Genomic DNA, 19,344 nt, shown 5'->3' on the forward strand with positions numbered 1-19,344 from the left:
CCAACACATTGGTGCGGCTGGCTTCCGGGTTAAGCGAGCAGTGTGTCAAGAAGCAGTGCGGCTTGGCAGGGTCGTGTTTCGAAGGACACATGGCTCTCGAACTTCGCCTCTCCCGAGTCCGTAGGGGAGTTGCAGCGATGGGACAAGACTGTAACTACCAATTGGATATCACGAAAAAGGAGTAAAAAGTACAAATATATATACAGTATATTGTACAATCCAGGTGTGCAAAGCTCTTAGACTTACCCAGAAAGACTCACAGTTGTAATCGCTGCCAAAGGTGATTCTAACATGTATTGACTCAGGGGTGTGAATACTTATGTAAATTAGATATTTCTGTATTTCATTTTCCAAAAATTTGCTAACATTTCTAAAAACATGTTTTCACTGTCATTATGGGGTATTGTGTGTAGATGGGTGAGAAAAAAATCTATTGAATCCATTTTGAATTCAGGCTGTAACACAACAAAATGTGGAATAAGTCAAGGGGTATGAATACTTTCTGAAGGCATTGTATAGTTAAGCAATAAAGCCCGAGGGGGTGTGGTATATGGACAATATACCACGGCAAAGGGCTGTTCTTATGCACGACGCAACGCGTTTGTGCCTGAATACAGCCCTTAGCCGTGGTATACCTGTATTGGCCATATATAACAAACTCCCGAGGTGCCTTAATACTTTTATAATCTAGTTACCAACGTAATTAGAGCAGTAAAAATACATGTTTTGTCATACCCGTGGTATACGGGCTGTCAGCCAATCAGCATTCAGGGCTTGAAATAGCCAGTTTATAGGACAAAACCAACACCCAGCAGCTCCAAGAGGGCTTTTCAATGCTGACGTCATAATGTATAGCTCTTTTCACTTTGGTAGTTTCCAGTTACTGCTAAGGAGTATTGATGTCTCTGAGGGGTCTTTGGCCTGGTTTGCTAACTACCTCTCTCAAAGAGTGCAGTGTATAAAGTCAGAACATCTGCTGTCTCAGCAACTGCCTGTCACCAAGGGAGTACCCCAAGGCTCGATCCTAGGCCCCACACTCTTCTCAATTTACATCAACAACATAGCTCAGGCAGTAGGAAGCTCTCTCATCCATTTATATACAGATGATACATTCTTATACTCAGCTGGCCCCCGGATTTTGTGATAAATGCTCTACAACAAAGCTTTCTTAGTGTCCAACAAGCTTTCTCTGCCCTTAACCTTGTTCGGTAAGAAGAATGCCCCTCTCCCCACCGGTGTGATTACTACCTCTAAGGGTTAAGAGCTTGAGGTAGTCACCTCATACTGTCACAATCTGTTAAAGGTCCCCAAAGCACACACATCCCTGGGTTGCTCCTCTTTTCAGTTCACTGCAGTTAGCGACTGGAACGAGCTGCAAAAACCACTCAAACTGGACAGTTTTATTTATCTCTTCATTCAAAGACTCAATCATGGACACTCTTACTGACACGTGTGGCTGCTTCGCATAATGTATTGTTGTCTCTACCGTCTTGCCCTTGATGCTGTTGTCTGTGCCCAGTAATGTTTGTACCATGTTTTGTGCTGCTACCATGTTGTGCTGCTGCCATGTTGTGCTGCTGCCATGTTGTGTTGCTACCATGTTGTTGTCACGTGTTGCTACCATGCTGTGTTGTTGTCTTCGGTCTCTCTTTATGTAGTGTTGTGGTGTCTCTCTTGTCGTGATGTGTGTTTTGTCCTATATAAAACAAATATATCCCAGCCCCTGTCCCTGCAGGAGGCCTTTTGCCTTTTGGTAGGCCGTCATTGTAAATAAGAATGTCTTCTTAACTGACTTCTCTAGTTAAATAAAGGTTAAATAAAAATAATAATAAAACAAAATATATGAAAATAGGGAATAGGGTGTCATTTGAGACGTAACTGTTTAAACCACTGTCTGTTGTGCCATGCACTTCAGAATGGGCGAGAGAGACGGGCACTGCCATGGCATCGTTGGCCGAGGGCCCCGTTGCTCTGAGATTTGCTCCACTTGGCGCCGTGCCACCATGGAGACAGTCTCCCGCCTCTGGCGTCATGTGCCCGTCCACACCCGACGGTCATATTTCACCAGGAGTGCCTAGCTGCCCAGACAGACAATCCCATTAAGGTTTACTACTGTCCCCATAAACCACACAAGAGTGGGACCACTCGCCGCCTTGGCAGGCAAACTCCATTAGGGAAATAGAGCGCTGCAGAGTAACACACAACAAAGGAGGGTAGGGAAGATTTTACATGTGAATAAGTGAGTGATTTTAACCACGCATTCATTCTCCAAAAACAGTGAAAGTACCCATCTGAAAGGAAACAGGACAGTTGTTTAGAGACTTGCTGCCAGCATTGCATGGGTAATGCCCTCTGTCATGGCATTGAGTGCATGTTGGCCGTGGAGAATGCCAAGATAAAGCACACAGGCAGATGTTTTCCAATCCCATGTGATACGGTTCTGTAGACCTGGCTGAGGGTGATGTGCTTATGAGCCAGGGTTGAATCTGCCCTACATGGAGCTCACCAATACCCTCTCATCATGAGAACGCTCACCAGAGGGTACCAAGCCTGGCTCTCTGCTACGGCCAAGGCTTTGTACACACAACAAACACTCATATGAGGTGTAACCCCCCCCCCCCCCACACACACACACACTGTTCCATTTACTGGGTTCATTTACCTTGTCTGTTTCTCAGCACTGTATGTTATCATGGCTGTTTGGGAGTTCTTCCTATGAGCTGAGATTCCCCTGTAGCATCTTAGGTGTTTCACATTATCTGTTTTTAGAGGTCAGTCAGGATGGGCACACACACACGCACGCACGCACGCACACACACACACACACACACACACACACACACACACACACACACACACACACACACACACACACACACACACACACATATGCCCACATGCACTCACACACACACACACATCTGAAACCAACTACAACAACCTGAAACCATTTGAGATCCATTTACAACAAAATGTGTGCAAATGACATTTAATTGAGAACAAGCACCATCCTTTCCTGTGCGTGAAAACATCCAGAAAATGTAGGTTGCCAGGTGTGTTCTGTTATTACTGAATTTGGTCCAACGTCTACGGTTCAAGCAAGACAACGTTTTTAAATTTCAAATCAGCGTATAATAATCCATTCAGATGTTTATGCTCTTCATCCTCAACATCTATGACATTTTTTCATGGAGAGACTGAGCGAGCTGCACAGAAACTAGACCCTTCATCTCCATATTTAACCTCTTGGAGGACGCCGTTAGCACAGTGGTAGTATGTCATAGTATGGAACTGTTGGTCGCACCATACTGGGACAGTAAGAACTTACACACACTAGCTGGCTGTTTGACCCAGAGGCACAGCATAGACATCAACAAGCTGTCTGTGTCGTTCTAGACGGCTATGGAGACACATGCTGCTTTTCCACTGTAACACCAGCGTTACACTAGCGTATACACCCTCATGTTATGTCAGCTTCCTGCTTCTCCTGTTTGTCTCCGGGCCTCTAGAGGTCAGCTGTGTTCCCCTCTGCCTTAGTTCTTCCTCGTGTGTCCTCATTAGTTTGATCCAGGTCACCTGTGCCTTGTTTTCCCTTTAGTATTTTAGCTGTGTGTTTTCCCCTTGTTTCTCACTTGGTTATTGCGTCCTGACTATGTGTCTCCTGCTTTGTCCCACCGTGTCTGTCCTAGTAAGCTGTTCGAAGTTATCTTTAGTTTGTTTTTCTCCCCTCGTGGAGTTGTTTTGTTTTGCCTCCTGTTTTGGAACATTAAATCAACTTACCTGGAGTATTGCCTTGGGTGTTTCATTTGGGTCCTACAACACCTCCTCTGTGGCTAAGGGGTAGTACCCCCAGCTTTCCACATCTGAGACCGGAGTTCTAGCCCGGCTTGTGACAGAATAACCAAGTCACTCATGGACCCAGAAACACTCAGTTCCCAGGACCTGTTGGCGGTGATCACTCGACATGAGGCTTCTTTCCAGCGCCATGAAGCCGTTCTCAGCCGACAAGAGGAGCTGATGGCTAGTCATTCTCAACTCCTGGCCGAAATGATGAGTTCCCTCCGCCAGCTCTTTGAACGCCTCCCTGGTCCTCTCCCTTCCCCCAGGTCACCCCCCAGTGACGACCGGCCTTCTCGGTTGGCGGAGCCCCGACTACCACCTCCCAAGCCCTTTTCTGGGGATCCAAGCTCTTGCCAGGGTTTCCTCACCCAATGCTCCCTCACCTTCGAGCTCCAACCCTCAAGTTTTCCCACAGACCGTTCCAAGATTGCCTACATCATTACCCTTCTTTCAGACAAGGCGCTCGCCTGGGCTTCTGCGGTGTGGCAGTCCCAGGAGGCCTGTTGTGACTCCCACGCTGCATTTGTAGAAGAGTTCAAGCGGGTGTTCGATCATCCTGTCAGTGGGCGGGAGGCTTCCAAGCGCCTACTGTCTCTCCGTCAGGGCCCCCGAAGCACGGCATATTTTGCCATTGAGTTCCGGACCATAGCAGCAAGGAGCGGATGGAATGATGAAGCGCTGAGGGTCTGCTTTCAGGGAGGGTTATCTGAGCCCCTTCAAGATGAGTTAGCCACCCGGGAACCAGCTGGAGATCTCGAGTCCCTCATAGCCTTGGCCATCCGCCTGGACAATCGTCTAAGAGAGCGGAGAACGGCTCGCCGTCAGGTGTCTCAGTCCCAAGTTCCTCTGAGCAGCTCTGTTTCTCCTGTTTGGACTCCGTCATTCAGAGCTTCCCCGGCTCCTGAACTGCTCCAGGATTCCCCGGAGAGCATGCAGTTAGGCCGTTCCAGGCTTTCTCCCAACGAAAGGGAACGTCGCATGAGGGAGCGTCGGTGCCTCTACTGCGGGGTTGCCGGCCACTTCCGCTCCACTTGCCCCGAGCTTTCGGGAAACGCCTGTCCCCGCCCAGCTACAGGAGGGCTGTGATGGGGAGAATTAGAGCGCCTCCTACTAACGCTGTCCTGGCTATTCCAGCCACTCTGTCCTGGGGGGGCCACCAGCATCGGGTCCAGGCTATGATCGATTCCGGTGCCGCAGGTGATTTCCTGGATGTAACCTTGGCTAAGGAACTTAAGATCCCTACCCAACTACTTCCTCAACCCCAGGCAGTTACAGCCTTAGATGGCAGACCTCTGGAACCAGGAAAGGTTACCGAGGCGACTCAGTCCCTGCGACTTACCATCTCTCAACACCAGCAGGAGGAGACCTTCTATCTTATTGACTCTCCCGAGTATCCTATTATCCTGGGTCACCCTTGGCTATGCAGACATAATCCCCAGATCGACTGGCCTACTGGCACCATTCTAAGCTGGGGTCCCACTTGCCAACTCACCTGCATGCTTCAGAGTCCCTCAGCCCCTAGTACCCAGTTTCAAGAGTCTGTTGACGTCTCCCGAGTCCCCAGTGTTTACCATCGGTTCAAGGCAGTGTTCAGCAAGGCCCGGGCTACTGCCTTACCGCCTCATCGCACGTATGACTGTGCCATTGATCTACTCCCTGGGTGCTGCCCTCCTAGAGGTCGGATCTTTTCCTTGTCCTCCCCCGAGCACGCAGCTATGGACACCTACATTAAGGAGTCCTTGGCAGCCGGCCTCATCTATGCCTCTACTTCCCCGGCTGGGGCGGGCTTCTTTTTTGTTGAAAAGAAAGACGGGGGTCTTAGGCCTTGTATTGATTACCGGGGACTCAACAAGATCACGGTTCGGAATCGATACCCCCTTCCTCTCATGGCCACTGCTTTTGAGCTGCTTCAAGGGGCTTCCATTTTTACTAAGCTGGATCTCCGCAATGCTTACCATCTCGTGCGGATCCGGCAAGGAGACGAATGGAAGACGGCGTTCAACACGCCCACGGGGCACTATGAATATCGGGTGATGCCGTTCGGGCTCACCAATGCCCCCGCAGTATTCCAAGCCCTGATTAATGATGTTCTCCGGGATATGCTTAATCTGTTCGTCTTCGTGTACCTGGACGATATCCTCATCTTCTCGAGGTCACTGAAGGAGCATGAGGGGCATGTTAGCCGGGTTCTCCAGAGGCTCCTTGACAATCACCTCTACGTTAAGCCTGAGAAGTGTGAATTTCATGTTTCTCAGACTCAGTTTCTCGGGTTTATTGTCACTCCCGGGCACCTAGAGATGGATCCCAAGAAGGTCAAGGCGGTCCACGATTGGCCCACACCTGCCACGGTCAAGGAGGTTCAACGGTTCATTGGCTTTTCTAACTTCTATCGGAAGTTCATCAAGAATTTCAGCTCGGTGGTAGCCCCCTTGACGACGCTTACCAAGGGAGGAGGGACCAAGATTCACTGGGGTCCGGAAGCAGCAGGGGCCTTCGAGGATCTCAAGCGCCGCTTCACTTCTGCTCCGATTCTGGTGACCCCTGACCCAGAAAGACCTTTCGTGGTGGAGGTGGACGCCTCAGAGGTGGGGGTGGGAGCCGTCCTGTCACAGAGGGGTGCGGATGGGAGATTACACCCTTGTGCCTTCATGTCTCGCCGCCTGTCTGAGGCCGAGCGCAACTACCACGTGGGGGATCTAGAGTTGCTTGCGGTAAAACTGGCCTTGGAGGAGTGGCGCCATTGGCTTGAGGGGGCTCAGCACCCTTTCCAGGTTCTCACAGACCACAAGAACCTGGAATATCTCCAACAGGCTAAGCGGATGAACCCTCGACAAGCACGATGGTCCCTTTTCTTTAATCGATTCCAGTTCCTCCTGTCTTACCGACCTGGCACCAAGAACGTCAAGCCGGATGCCCTGTCTCGAGTCTATTCTCCCGAGGTACGAGAGAAGCCCTTGGCATCGATTATTCCGAGGTCTAGGATCGTCGCACCTCTTCAGTGGGAACTAGAAAGAGGGGTACGAGAAGCTCTTGTCCATGAGCCCGATCCAGGCGGTGGTCCTGCCGGTCGCCTGTACGTTCCTCTCTCTGTTCGGGCCCGCGTCTTGCAGTGGGGTCATGAGTCGCCCTTGACATGCCATCCAGGCAGTGCTCGCACACTGGAGTTCCTCCGACGGCGGTTTTGGTGGCCGTCCATCAAGAAGGACGTGCAGGTCTATGTTGAGGCCTGCCCGGTGTGCAACCAGGGAAAGTCGACACGCCAGCGACCCCAGGGACTGCTCCATCCCTTACCTGTTCCTCGAAGGCCATGGTCACACCTTTCTCTGGACTTTGTTACGGGACTTCCTCTATCCCAGGGCAACACCGTCATCCTAGTGGTGGTAGACCGTTTCTCTAAGGCTGCCCGGTTTATTCCCCTGCCCAAGCTGCCCTCGGCTAAGGAGACTGCTGAGCTCCTCATGAACCATGTCTTCCGGATATTTGGTATTCACCTGGACGTGGTCTCTGACCGAGGTCCCCAATTCTCGTCCCGGTTTTGGGGGGCCTTCTGCAGGCTTGTTGGGGCCACAGCCAGCCTATCGTCAGGGTTCCATCCAGAGTCTAATGGTCAAACGGAACGGATTAATCAGGATCTGGAGACCACCCTGCGGTGTATGGCGGCCAGTAATCCCACGTCTTGGGCCACCTATATCATTTGGGCTGAATATGCCCACAACACCCTCCAGTCCTCAGCCACCGGATTGTCCCCCTTCGAATGCCAGTTCGGTTACAACCCTCCATTATTTCCAGAGGAGGAGGCGCAAGTTGGTGTTCCCTCGGCCCAGCGCTTTGTCCAACGCTGTAGGCGGACCTGGAAGAAGGCCAGGCGTGCCCTCCTTCGGACCTCCCAGAGATACCAAAGTCAGGCTAATCGCCACCGCCGGACGGCCCCTAGTTTCCGAGCTGGTCAGAGAGTTTGGTTGGCCACCAAGAACCTGCCCCTCCGGGTCGAGTCCAAGAAGCTTTCCCAGAGATACATCGGCCCTTTCCGCATTGCTAGAAAGGTTAACCCTGTGTCTTATCGTTTGGTTCTCCCTCGTTCCCTTAGAATTAACCCCACTTTCCATGTTTCACTTATTAAACCTGTCTTGTCTTCTCCCTTTGCCCCCCCACGCAGACCCCCGCCACCTCCCAGGATCATTGACGGCCAGCCAGCCTACACAGTCCGCCGGATACTGGACTCCCGGAGGGTCCAGAACTCTCTGCAGTATCTGGTGGACTGGGAGGGCTACGGGCCAGAGGAGCGCTCCTGGGTTCCAGCCAGGGACATCCTGGACCCAGGGTTGATCCGAGATTTTCGCACCCGGGGGCCAGGGTGTTCTGGAAGGAACGTCAGGAGTCGTTCCTAGAGGAGGGGGTCCTGTCAGCTTCCTGCTTCTCCTGTTTGTCTCCGGGCCTCTAGAGGTCAGCTGTGTTCCCCTCTGCCTTAGTTCTTCCTCGTGTGTCCTCATTAGTTTGATCCAGGTCACCTGTGCCTTGTTTTCCCTTTAGTATTTTAGCTGTGTGTTTTCCCCTTGTTTCTCACTTGGTTATTGCGTCCTGACTATGTGTCTCCTGCTTTGTCCCACCGTGTCTGTCCTAGTAAGCTGTTCGAAGTTATCTTTAGTTTGTTTTTCTCCCCTCGTGGAGTTGTTTTGTTTTGCCTCCTGTTTTGGAACATTAAATCAACTTACCTGGAGTATTGCCTTGGGTGTTTCATTTGGGTCCTACAACACCTCCTCTGTGGCTAAGGGGTAGTACCCCCAGCTTTCCACATCTGAGACCGGAGTTCTAGCCCGGCTTGTGACATGTTATACTAGGGATATTGTGTTTCCATAGCTAGGGCTGACAGTGAGGACTTGTTAAGAGCAGAATCAACAACCTCTGCATCATCGAAACAGTAGCTTTGTGAGACGGTGTTAAAGTCCACAGTTAGCCATTGTTATGTAGCTGAAAAGTACCAGTGGCCCGACTTTGGCCCCAAGTGAGAGCAGGTCCGCCCGGAGCCATGGCCCGGTGAGACACGGGTGCCGGCCCGCTTAGATGGAAACAGAAAGATCCTGCATGGAAGTGCGCCAAGAGTGAGTTTTTGTATTTGTATTTATTATAGATCCCATGGCCAAGGCAGCAGCTACTCTTCCAGGGGTCCAGCAAAATTAAGGCAGTTATACAATTTTAAAGACATTAAAACACATTCACAGCAGATTTCACAACACACAAGTGTGTGCCCTCAGGCCTCTACTCCACTACCACATATCTACAACACAAAATCCACTTGTATGTGTGTGTATAGTGCATATGTTATCGTGTGTGTATGCATGTGTCTGTGCCTGTGTTTGTGTTGCTTCACAGTACAGCTCGGTGCGTTTAACATGTCAATACCTCTCACAAATACAAATAGTATTCGAGCCAGGAGAGATTGGCATGCATATTATTAATGTTAGTTCTCTGTGTACATCCAAGGACCAGCCGTGCTGCCCTGTTCTGAGCCAATTGTAATTTTCCTAAGTCCCTCTTTGTGGCACCTGACCACACGACTCAACAGTAGTCCAGGTGCAACAAAACTAGGGCCTGTAGGACCTGCCTTGTTGATAGTGTTGTTAAGAAGGCAGAGCAGCGCTTCATTATGGACAGATTACTCCCCATCTTAGCTGCTGTTGTATCAATATGTTTTGACCATGACAGTTTACAATCCAGGGTTACTCCAAGCAGTTCAGTCAGCTCCACTTGGTCAGCAGTCGTGTCCAGTACCAGTCCCTCTGGGTGTGATAGTGTAGTGTTGAGTAGGCCAGTCAGTGCTCTGGAGCAAGAGCACCCACCCCTAATGCTCTTTCCCTGTAAACACTCACTAGCATCGCCGTTAGCAACAGGGAGAACATGGATATAGCATTAGCACATTTTAGAAGATTGGATGTTCCTCCATCTCCAGGTATTGGTCTAGTTCTGCTCTCAGTAGTATAGAGGTGGGTTTAGGAAGGGACAACTGGTTGTTGTAGTTGGAGGGAAGAGGACACTACGTTCCAGTGATTTTTGTAATTCTAAGTTTAATGTTAGAAAGAGGAAAGTATGCTAGGTAATGATATTGAGGTATATCTGTGAATTGTGCAAGTTTAATTCAAATGGCAACAGAAATGAGAGAGAGAGAGTTAGTAGAGGAACCGTTCATCCAGCCGTGAAGAATGAGACAGAGATCCCATTTACCTTCCACATCAGGGGTCCAGACTGCCAGAGAGAAGTCTGGGAGGACTCAAACCCAAGGACAATTTAACCTCTTCTTCTGTCATCCATGGAAATCTCCCCTGGACACTCACCACCTCAAGGTCATGACACCTCACGGCTCACAATATGGCCTACTTTCAACATCACAGGGAACAGGGTGAAATACTGAAATGTTTACAGGTTACACTTCATCATGGGGGAGAGCTACAGTGCTGTGAAAAAGTATTTGCCCCCTTTCTAATTTTCTCTACTTTTGCATATTTGTGATACTGAATGTTATCAGATCTTCAACCAAAACCTAATATTAGATAAAGGGAACATAAGTGAACAAATAACAACAATTACATATTTATTTCATAAACAAAGTTATGCAACACCCAATTCCCCTGTGTGAAAAAGTAATTGCCCCCTTACACTCAATAACTAGTTGTGCCACCTTTAGCTGCAATGACTCCAACCAAATGCTTCCTGTTGTCACATTCATTCATAGACGGGTCAGACCAAGGCGCAGCGTGATATGCATACATGTTTTATTTAAACTTAATAAACACAACGACAAAACAATAAACCAACGATACGTGACGTCCTAAGGTACACACAACAAACCTCACACGGAACAAGATCCCACAACACCTAATTGCCAATAGGCTGCCTAAGTATGGTCCCCAATCAGAGACAACGAGCGACAGCTGCCTCTGATTGGGAAACACACCCGGCCAAACATAGATCTAGACATACTAGAATGAAAACATAGAACTACACAACATAGAAAATCACACCCTGACTCAACAAATAAGAGTCCCCAGAGTCAGGGCGTGACACCTGTAGTTGTTGATCAGTCTCTCACGTCGCTGTGGAGGAATTTTGGCCCACTCTTCCATGCAGAACTGCTTTAACTCAGTGACGTGTGGGTTTTCAAGCATGAACTGCTCGTTTCAAGTCCTGCCACAACATCTCAATTGGGATTAGGTCTGGACTTTGACTAGGCCATTCCAAAACGTCCAATTTGTTGCTTTTTAGCTATTTTCATGTAGACTTGATTGTGTGTTTTGGATCATTGTCTTGCTGCATGACCCAGCTACGCTTCAGCTTAAGCTCACAGACAGATGGTCTGACATTCTCCTGTAGAATTCTCTGATACAGAGCAGAATTCATGGTTCCTTCTATTAAGGCAAGTCGTCCAGGTCCTGAGGCAGCAAAGCATCCCCAAACCATCACACCACCACCACCATGCTTGACCTTTGGTATGATGTTCTTACTGTGGAATGCAGAGTTTGGTTTTCACCAGGCATAAATATGTAATTGTTGTGTTATTTGTTCACTTATGTTCCCTTTATCTAATATTAGGTTTTGGTTGAAGATCTGATAACATTCAGTATCACAAATATGCAAAAGTAGAGAAAATTAGAAAGGGGGCAAATACTTTTTCATAGCACTGTAGATGAATGGTTATTGGTTCTATTTGAATTAATCTGTATCAAGAATTGTTATATGTTCATTATCAACACAGTATTGTAGCAAACGGAGGGGCAGGGAAGCAACCCCGATCTCTGCCATGAAAGGCAAACACCCTATGCATCACGCCAATAGGGTTAACCCACTTCACTTGTATATCGAGGATTGCTACACTGCCCCCTCCGAACGGGAAGGCACTTCCCAATGCTTCAACTAACCTCAGCCCCCCTCACATGTCCGGGTCGTGTGTTCCGATGGCCTCACAGCCGCCATCCCACATCTGACACCAATGTTCACAATGGCGGGCCAGGGAAGCAAACCTGTGTCTCTGACGTGAAAGGCAAACACCCTACGCATCGCGCCAATAGGGATAACCCACTTGGTGGGAATTGTAACGTGGCTCACATAGCGAGGATCGCTACAGTATGTCACAGGCCTAGCATGCTAATCTGACTATCTCAATGTGACTTGCCTGGATAGCAAAACATGCTAATGTCATTGCCACCTCTATGAGGAAACAAAATACACTTATCGCGTCAGCAAAATCTAAGATGAACGTCTTTATAAATCCAATATGTTTGGCCTTTGCGTAGCAAACACAAACAAGAACTGATGTAATTTCGTATCGCAATGCAGCATAAAAAATAAAGCTGGACTGTTGCTGTATCTTTGCAGGCAGCTTGTGCACATTGACACAACAAGAGTAAGTAAGGGTCCCCTGAGGAACATTCCAGCACAGACAGTATGGCTCCCAAGAGGAATGGGCTCGGCTGTAGTGTGTCTGGCCATCTGCTTCAACCTGACCTCTGCCTCTCTCCACCCCAACACAGCCCCCTCTCAGAATTTGGGTTCTACAATATGCAACAATTATGCAACATTGGATATGTTCATTTTTGTTCATGTGGACTGAAATCATGGAATGTGGAACTTGTGGTTTTATGAACTGTGTCCATTCTACCTCTTTTCTTTGTACGAAGAAGACTTTGTTATGGAGACCTAGATCAGTAGGAGCATAGGAGGTATGCCTATAGGATCAGCACCAGGTTATGCATTGGACAAAAACGACTAAATCTATTGCTAAGGTAATTTGATGTCTGAGCCCAATTGATTTAGATAGAGAGATGTGAATATTTAGAGGGATGTGTCTACACATGTACAGAGCCACTTAGCTCCAGTGTGGTTTGTGTAGACTGACCTATCAACCTTAAAGCCTGTGTGTTCAGTGTCTAGCTTCCCTAGGTAATTAGCTAGGGGAATTCCTGGCATCGCTAAGAGAGTGTTAGAGTAGAGCCTCTTGAACCTCTGAACCATGTGTCCCTCTGGTCCCGCCCACCAGGCTGTGGGAACTAACCTGTCAAGTGTCAATCACTTGAGGGTTGTCATGGTATCCAGGTGGAGTGGGCTCCTGAAGATCCACCATTTTAGAGAGCATTCTCTCTCTATGAGATCAATAAAATACGTAGAGGATGAAATGTTTGACTGAGTTTATTCTTTGGGAAATTACTTTTATAATACCCCATTCTAATAGCAATCTACTGTATACCAGCATTTGATGAGTATAATTACTTAATTTATGCACAACTTGCTGTGGTGGCTACATAGAGAGCCCCACAGTGGAGGTGTCATAATACCGATAAAACCTAGCGGTCAAACAGGGAAATTGTTCCAATCGAAACTAAGGGCTGTGTTTAATTTAGGTTTACCCTGGCGTGGGGTTTTGATAACCATGTACAGTGCATTTGGAAAATAATGACCATTTAATAAATACCTTTTTTTCTACCAGGGTTCATTGGGTTGGCCAAAGACAGATCACGATTTACATTTACATTTGCAACATATAAAAATATCACTATTGCGTCATCCTGCCACTGCTACCATGACGTCACTGAATACAGTAGTTTTCTAAATGTAAACTGTCATTAATAATTATTGCATCATCATTTATCCCATAATGACGTCACTCCCGCACACCCTCCAGCCCTATAAAACGGACCACGGGCCCGTCTAATACTATTATCCATCAATCACAATGCCCAGAACACGCAGATCCTCCAGACGCCCTGTCCGAAGGCGCCGCCGCCCCAGGGTGTCCCGACGTCGCAGGAGAGGAGGCCGCAGGAGGCGTTAGACAGGCAGGGTAACCTACCTGATCTAACCGCCCCCTCCCGACCCCTGGTAGTGTAGAGGTGTTAAAGTCTGCTTAAATAAAAGATGGGCTTTTAACTAAAACTGTTACGACTTTCTTTATATTATTAGATGTTATTTAGGCGATAAGAGTTTTAGTCAGTAGAGTTAATAATATATATTTGATAATAATAGCTTACTCTGTTAGGGATAGATACAATTAACATTTTGAATAACTTAGTCCCTAACAAATAAATAAATACATACATTCAAACATTATTGACACATTCAGTCTTATCAACAGTCAAGTCAGATGCATTGCACCATTAAGGTTTAGTTTGCGCTCATTTGCATCATAGGCCTACAATCATTTATTGATCCAACGGTTGGATTTCAAGCATTATAAACGGCAAATCATTCATTCATAAACGTTTCCTATAGCTATAACATTGCACAACATTGACAGACAACTAAGGAACATAATAAACACGGGAATATAAATCATTAGACACGGGAAGATAGGCTATTAGTTTAAAAGTATAACGTTTATAGGATAATTTTAAGATCGACCAATGCATTCTAAAACGGTAAATGATCTAGGCTGTATTACAATACCGTAAGCCTCTCAGCTGCGGGAGGGTCTACTCCTACAATTTTGCGCCGATTTTCTTCATTTTAGGTACAAAATATCATAAACCACTGTGTTTTTTGTACTTTGTTTTAAAAAAATAATGTGCAGCCCTCCGCTGAATTAAAAAAAAAAAAAAAAATATTTGCGGCCATCCGCTGAATTTGGAAATCCCGATGTGGCTGGCCCTCGAGACAAAATTATTGCTCACCGCTGGTACAGTAACCCATGTGGCAAAGGTGAAATTTGGACATTATGGTTGGGTTTCAGGTCTGTGCTGCCATCTTGTGATCAGAAAAGGAACTGCAGCTTTTTCCATGCCGGCAGTGGAATTGTGGTTTCTACATTTTGTGCCGTTGTCTCTTTATTGCTCTGCTTTCTTGCATCACACTTCATGCAGTATCCCCCCCCCCCCTTTTTATTCCTAAAATCATTTTGAAGGAACCTCAAATCAATATATGGTTTCACTTGTTTAAAAAAATACAAGGTCGAATCATGATGACGCCAGTGATCTTCAGGTCGTAGCTCTAGAAAGAGGCCTGAGTTCCCGATTTACAATTCCGAGTTGGATGACCGTTCAAAACGTATTTTCCCAGTTGTAGCTCGTTTTTTTCCCAAGTTCCCAGTTGTCTTGAACTCACTGAAGTCAGATTTCCCAGTTCCTAGTTCAGTTGTTTTGAGCGAGGCAGAAATCATGCTGGATTGACATCATGACCAATGTTGAACGTTTATCATTTTAAGCTTGGAAAAGAGACCCTTAAACCCAGACTTGGGACCACACACCTAATCCACTGAATAGCAGGCTACTGATTGCTTTGCAATGCTTGCAGTTAGTCACTGATTCCTTCCAAACCACTCATTGTTGAATTTGCAATTTCCAACTTGTTGTGTAATATTTACGTTTTATCTATAATTTCTCTTCATTAATTTTCTTCATATGACAAGTATTAAAAAATATTTGCCAGTACATTGTCGACTTGATTCATGATGATGACTGCTAGCTAAGATTTATGAAGTATGGTGTTGACCTGATCAGTCCAATCAAAGCTACTGTAGATACAACGTGATTTGACCTGTGGGCCAATGACCTTGAGCCTTCTTGGATGAGCACTTCTAATGTAACCCAAGGGGCTTGGATTTTCAAGCTCTACCCTGCATTCTGGAGCTGCCTTATTTTTATTTAACTAGGCAACACCTACCAAACCCAGACCAATTGTGCACCGTCCTATGGAACTCCCAATCATGGCCGGTTGTGATACAGCCTGGAGTCGATCCAGGGGGTCTGTAGTGATGCCTCAAGCACTGAGATGCAGTGCCTTAGACCACTGCGCCACTCGGGAGCCCAGGAGTCCATGAATTCAGGAATGTATGCGGCTTTATTAACTCAATGATATAAATATATTTTTAAACATTTTTTGCAAACTGATATGTGACACGTATTGATGCAAAAATAACATGCAAAACAGGCAAACCTGTATATAGCCATGTTAGTTTCTACTCCCTGTATATACTGTATTTAGATAGCCTTGTTAGTTTCTACTCCCTGTATATAGATAGCTATGTTAGTTTCTACTCCCTGTATATAGATAGCCATGTTAGTTTCTACTCCCTGTATATAGGAGCCATGTTAGTTTCTACTCCCTGTATATAGGAGCCATGTTAGTTTCTACTCCCTGTATATAGCCATGTTAGTTTATACTCCCTGTATATACTGTATTTAGATAGCCTTGTTAGTTTCTACTCCCTGTATATAGATAGCCATGTTAGTTTCTACTCCCTGTATATAGATAGCCATGTTAGTTTCTACTCCCTGTATATAGATAGCCATGTTAGTTTCTACTCCCTGTATATAGATAGCCATGTTAGTTTCTACTCCCTGTATATAGATATCCATGTTAGTTTCTACTCCCTGTATATAGATAGCCATGTTAGTTTCTACTCCCTGTATATAGATAGCCATGTTAGTTTCTACTCCCTGTATATAGATAGCCATGTTAGTTTCTACTCCCTGTATATAGATAGCCATGTTAGTTTCTACTCCCTGTATATAGATAGCCATGTTAGTTTCTACTCCCTGTATATAGATAGCCATGTTAGTTTCTACTCCCTGTATATAGATAGCCATGTTAGTTTCTACTCCCTGTATATAGATAGCCATGTTAGTTTCTACTCCCTGTATATAGGAGCCATGTTAGTTTCTACTCCCTGTATATAGATAGCCATGTTAGTTTCTACTCCCTGTATATAGGAGCCATGTTAGTTTCTACTCCCTGTATATAGATAGCCATGTTAGTTTCTACTCCCTGTATATAGATAGCCATGTTAGTTTCTACTCCCTGTATATAGATAGCCATGTTAGTTTATACTCCCTGTATATAGATAGCCATGTTAGTTTCTACTCCCTGTATATAGATAGCCATGTTAGTTTCTACTCCCTGTATATAGGAGCCATGTTAGTTTCTACTCCCTGTATATAGCCATGTTAGTTTCTACTCCTTATATATAGCCATGTTAGTTTCTACTCCCTGTATATAGCCATGTTAGTTTCTACTCCCTGTATAAAGCCATGTTAGTTTCTACTCCCTGTATATAGCCATGTTAGTTTCTACTCCCTGTATAAAGCCATGTTAGTTTCTACTCCCTGTATATAGATAGCCATGTTAGTTTCTACTCCCTGTATATAGGAGCCATGTTAGTTTCTACTCCCTGTATATAGATAGCCATGTTAGTTTCTACTCCCTGTATATAGATAGCCATGTTAGTTTCTACTCCCTGTATATAGGAGCCATGTTAGTTTCTACTCCCTGTATATAGGAGCCATGTTAGTTTCTTCTCCCTATATATAGGAGCCATGTTAGTTTCTACTCCCTGTATATAGGAGCCATGTTAGTTTCTACTCCCTATATATATATATAGATCCATGTTAGTTTCTACTCCCTACAGTGAGGGGGAAAAGTATTTGATCCCCTGCTGATTTTGTACGTTTGCCCACTGACAAAGAAATAATCAGTCAATAATTTTAATGGTAGGTTTATTTGAACTCATTGTATATATATATATATATATATATATATATATATATATATATATATAGATCCATGTTAGTTTCTACTCCCTGTATATAGCAATGTTATTTTCTACTCCCTATATATAGCCATGTTAGTTTATACTCCCTGTATATAGATAGCCATGTTAGTTTATACTCCCTGTATATAGCCATGTTAGTTTCTACTCCCTGTATATAGGAGCCATGTTAGTTTCTACTCCCTGTATATAGCCATATTAGTTTCTACTCCCTGTATAAAGCCATGTTAGTTTATACTTCCTGTATATATATAGATAGCCATGTTAGTTTATACTCCCTGTATATAGCCATGTTAGTTTATACTTCCTGTATATATATAGATAGCCATGTTAGTTTATACTCCCTGTATATAGCCATGTTAGTTTATACTTCCTGTATATAGCCATGTTAGTTTATACTTCCTGTATATATATAGATAGCCATGTTAGTTTATACTCCCTGTATATAGCCATGTTAGTTTATACTTCCTGTATATAGCCATGTTAGTTTATACTTCCTGTATATAGCCATGTTAGTTTATACTTCCTGTATATAGCCATGTTAGTTTATACTTCCTGTATATATATAGATAGCCATGTTAGTTTATACTCCCTGTATATAGCCATGTTAGTTTATACTTCCTGTATATATATAGATAGCCATGTTAGTTTATACTTCCTGTATATATATAGATAGCCATGTTAGTTTATACTCCCTGTATATAGCCATGTTAGTTTATACTCCCTGTATATAGCCATGTTAGTTTATACTTCCTGTATATATATAGATAGCCATGTTAGTTTATACTTCCTGTATATATATAGATAGCCATGTTAGTTTATACTCCCTGTATATAGCCATGTTAGTTTATACTTCCTGTATATAGCCATGTTAGTTTATACTTCCTGTATATATATAGATAGCCATGTTAGTTTATACTCCCTGTATATAGCCATGTTAGTTTATACTCCCTGTATATAGCCATGTTAGTTTATACTTCCTGTATATATATAGATAGCCATGTTAGTTTATACTTCCTGTATATATATAGATAGCCATGTTAGTTTATACTTCCTGTATATAGCCATGTTAGTTTATACTTCCTGTATATAGCCATGTTAGTTTATACTTCCTGTATATATATAGATAGCCATGTTAGTTTATACTTCCTGTATATATATAGATAGCCATGTTAGTTTATACTCCCTGTATATAGCCATGTTAGTTTATACTTCCTGTATATAGCCATGTTAGTTTATACTCCCTGTATATAGCCATGTTAGTTTATACTCCCTGTATATAGCCATGTTAGTTTATACTTCCTGTATATAGCCATGTTAGTTTATACTTCCTGTATATAGCCATGTTAGTTTATACTTCCTGTATATAGCCATGTTAGTTTATACTCCCTGTATATAGCCATGTTAGTTTATACTTCCTGTATAAAGCCATGTTAGTTTATACTTCCTGTATATATATAGATAGCCATGTTAGTTTATACTTCCTGTATATAGCCATGTTAGTTTATACTTCCTGTATATAGCCATGTTAGTTTATACTTCCTGTATATATATAGATAGCCATGTTAGTTTATACTTCCTGTATATATATAGATAGCCATGTTAGTTTCTACTCCCTGTATATAGCCATGTTAGTTTATACTCCCTGTATATATATAGCCATGTTAGTTTATACTCCCTGTATATAGCCATGTTAGTTTATACTTCCTGTATATATATAGATAGCCATGTTAGTTTATACTCCCTGTATATAGCCATGTTAGTTTATACTTCCTGTATAAAGCCATGTTAGTTTATACTTCCTGTATATATATAGATAGCCATGTTAGTTTATACTTCCTGTATATAGCCATGTTAGTTTATACTTCCTGTATATAGCCATGTTAGTTTATACTTCCTGTATATATATAGATAGCCATGTTAGTTTATACTTCCTGTATATATATAGATAGCCATGTTAGTTTCTACTCCCTGTA

The sequence above is a fragment of the Coregonus lavaretus genome, assembly GCF_964263955.1.
Source record: "Coregonus lavaretus genome assembly, chromosome: 37".
Lineage (NCBI taxonomy): Eukaryota > Metazoa > Chordata > Actinopteri > Salmoniformes > Salmonidae > Coregonus > Coregonus lavaretus.